Source organism: Echinops telfairi, unplaced genomic scaffold (genome assembly GCF_000313985.2).
Source record: "Echinops telfairi isolate 266 unplaced genomic scaffold, ASM31398v2 ScPeMD7_7435;HRSCAF=8473, whole genome shotgun sequence".
NCBI lineage: Eukaryota > Metazoa > Chordata > Mammalia > Afrosoricida > Tenrecidae > Echinops > Echinops telfairi.
Window position 1 is genome coordinate 58,040 of NW_022111335.1, and position 4,107 is coordinate 62,146.

Sequence of the window (4,107 nt, forward strand, 5' to 3'; positions counted from 1 at the left end):
ATCTGGCAGCCCATGCTTCAGCGAACCAACCAAATAAAAAATTAGATCCTTTCTTAGCCTCTCTCGCAGAGACATTGAAAAAAGAGTCTGTGCTTAGGGGTCCCATATCCAGAAACTCACACTGGTCTAATATTATATTTCATGCACCAGTATCCCACACCCTTAGTAACCATTTCCAGGGATATTCCCCAGGCTTCTGCTTGTACGTATTTGAAAACTCGAGCAGATCTTTATGAGTATAGCACGCTTCTTCTTGGGTAATCATCTTAACCTCACCTTTTGGAGCTTTCTGAGACTTAATTTTAGTGACAGGTCTATCGGAAATAATGGGTGGTGAGGGTGTTTCCTGGTTTCTCTCAGCAATATCTTGTAAAGTATCTCCCTCAGGCAATGCTACAGATGCAGCCCCACCTGGCATATCAAGTTGAATAGTTTGGCTAATGAGCTCAGGTGTGGATTGTGAATTAATACTTTCAGCTGGGAGGGGTGGATCTATTGACTGGGATGGGTCAATTGTTTCTAGGAGCTCAATATCCTCCTCTTCTGGATCATCAGCCCATATGTTCCTATCCCATGTTTCAGGGTCCCAACTTTTCCCAATCAATGCCCTCACTTTGGTATCAGACACTGCTCTAGACCTGCAATTCAGTTGCCATTGTAATTCAGCCACTTGCATAATGAGACTCTGGACCTGGTTCTCAGCAATGTCAGCTCCATTACTAGAGGAGAGAAGGCTCTCCTTTGTAACACAGACGGAAGCTTTCAAATATGCTAGTCTGCACCCAAGGCGCGCTTCTGATGCTCTGAGACCATCCCTCTCCTTAATCACACTTTCCATTGTAAGAAGGACCAGCCAAGCAGCTTCCCTATACTTGTCATCCTTACAAAACTCCTGGAAAATATCAAACATATGCTCACTCAGAGCCTCTCAGAGCCTCTCCTTTAGCCAGCACCTCATCTATTGGTGATGCTACTGTAGGTATTAGCTTTACTATTTCACACCATGGATTTGTAAGAGTAGCAGACTTATCCATGCTTTGGGGTCTTGAAGTAGCATTATTAGTGCTGTTAAGACTAATCAGGCTGGAGAGCCAATTTAAGAAGCCCATATTTATGATTGTATTTCTTTAGAAGCACTCCTGGTACCAAAATGTGTTAGACAGTGTTCTCTAGAGAAACAAAACCAGAGTGTGAATAATTATGTGTGTTTGTGTGTGTATATATATATCACAAGAAATGAACTGTTAAATTATAAACAGATAGATAGATAACACAAGAAATAAGCAGTTAAATTATAAAGCAGTACAAATGGCTCAGTACAACTCACTGCCGTGGGACAGTTGTGAGACCCTGGGAGTCCCTCAAGTCTTGAGGGCTGCCAGGTAGCCCTCTGGGGAACAATTCAGGCTATCCAGGCACAGGCAACAAACAGCAAGGCAGGTCACCAGCAGTCAGCCAAATGACAGGGTCTGACAGTACCCAGCTCAAGAGATGTAAATTCCAATTGTGTGGTGAAGCAGGTCTTGAAGGAACCTCAAATTACAGTGACACAGTCCAAGGGTTAGGTGTCCCATAGGTAGTGTAGCTTGCAAATTGAGGCACAGAACAAGCAAGGCAGCCGCACACTAATCTGATGATCAAAGAGCAAGAGACAAGAAAGGGGAGGATCCCTGAGCTATTTCTCTCTCTGCCCTTCAATTAATCCCACATGTCTTCATCAGCCAGGTTGGCAAAATAAAATAATTATCTCAACCACCTTAACATCCGTATCTCTAATACACCCTGCCATGCCAGTCTTATTAGCATCAGTGTAAAACTAGGACCCTTTACAGGAGATTGAGAGATAATGCGGCTCAAAACTCATTGAGTCCTTTTTAGGAATTGAATCTTCTTGTATTTAGGATACTGATTGTACCTGAGCCAAAATATTGAGCTAAAGCAATTTGCCAACTGTCATTTAGTTGAAAATTAGTTTGAATTTGATTTAATGGATAAGGTGCTCTAATTTCTGTAGGGTCTCTCCCACAGAGCTGATGGAGACGTAAACATCGTTTTGTTATTATATCACAAACCTTGTCAACATAATTTGTTAACTTTTTTTGTGATCTTGTTTGGTAAAAATAACCACTCAAGTAAATTGACATCTTGAAATGGAACATCAGCGGCATAATGGTTAGAAGGTAAAATAATTAGTTTTAAATTATCTAATGATTGAAATCTATCCGTAGAAGTGTTAGTTAATTGTTTTTCTATCATAGCTAATTCTTTGTCAGCAGCTTTGGTCAAAACTCTAGGGCTGTCTAGTTCTGGAAGGACTTCCAAGGTGTGGAAAAGATGTTGGAGGTTCAATATGTTGAGACTGTAACTGCTCAGCCACAATCTCCTTAAGGGCTATACGTTTTTCTTGTGTTAAAGGCTATTGTTCCACCCAAACAGGTTTATTGCATTTCCATGTAAGGGACAAGGCATATTGAAGAACATGGTCCCTATTCTAAATTTGGAAAAGTGATAGTTTCATATTATAAATCTGATGAAAATTGAACAAATCCTTGTTCCATCTTCCCTAACCCTTTAAGAAGAATATAGCCTATATTCCTCATTATAGACTTGACAGATGAAGAAAGGGTTGCAATATGTAAAGAAGCATCCCATTGCTGTAACAAATTTCTTCCCCATAAATTAAAGGCTAGATTGGCTATAAAAGGTTGGAAACGCACCACTCTTCACTCTGGCCCTTTGCAACTTATCCCCAAAACACTTTGTTGGACTTCAGCCAAAGTTCCAATGCCTGTGAATTGTGTGTAAACAGGCTGCATGGGCCAAGCAGCAGGCCAGCTGTCGGAAATTATAGAAACATCTGCATCAATAAGTAATTTGCAAACTGCCGCTCCTTCTACAGCTAATGGTCGTGGTCTGTTACTGGGCCAACCTATTCATCAGCGAAGGGTAGCAGTGGTGGGTAATGGAGGAGCGGAAGAGTTAATAAGAGGGGCAGGCATAGGAAGATCATAATGTCTCTCAGAGCCTGCCTTCTCTTTCAATGCTAGAGCATCAACCTTTTCCTGTTCTTCTTCGTACTTGTGTAATCAAAATAGAATAATTCACTAGAGGAGCTTCCTCCTCCGGGTTAGATGAGGACTCCTCTGTAGAAGAAAAGGAGCCCAAGGGGTGAGTTTCATCCTGCACTTCTTTACTCCTGCAGTCAGAAGCTCCGGAAACTGGAGGGTTAACTGTTTGTGGAAGTGCTGCTGGGGTAGGTAAAGGTGGCATTGTTCTCAAAAGAACCTCATCAGCACACTCACATCCTCTGAGTATACACTGCTTCTGAGCTTACTGCTGCTCTCAGTCAGTTTCTGGATCTGATTGTAATGACCACACTGCGATGGGGATGGGTTTCCCTGCTTTGTGCGCTCTTCTAAGAGCTCTCATGACCTGCTTCCACACTTTCAGATTTAACAATGCTTTCTTACTACAGAAAACAGCTCCTTAAACGTATTCTTACTGAGTTTCTGTGTACGGGGAATTCCCCATGACTTTTTAAGGAGTGGAACCAATAACAATGGTTTCTTACTACAGAAACCAGCTCCTTGACCCCAGAGCTTTTACTGAGTGTCGATAGATGGGGAATTCCCCAGAACTTCACTTGGAAAATCCCTAAATCTTGTCTAATCTGGATGTACAATCTACTTTAGGTTTCCTGTGTTGCACACGGTGCTTACCTGTAGTCCCCCACATGGCCTCCAAATGCTGCTTACCTCCAGCCCCACGCTGGGCGCTAAATGTAGCTTTCAGTAACGGTGAGGAGTAGAAAAGAACACACGGACACAGGAAATATGATTTGACACCAGCAAAGGGCTGAAAACTTTGCGCTGGGTGCAGCACAGATGGTTGCCCTGCACGGTCTTTTATTTTCCCTGCGAACTAAGACATGGGTTAGTAAATGCATATGCACTTTCTCAAAGTAAACAAGGAACGAGGGAGCAGATTAAGCACTGGGTTCTCATAAAAAAACTGCCATATTAGGAGACTCAAGGTTTTTGACCTTGGGAAGGCACACAATGCCCTCGTACATGTCCTGTTCCCAGGATTGCATCCAAGCCATTTGCA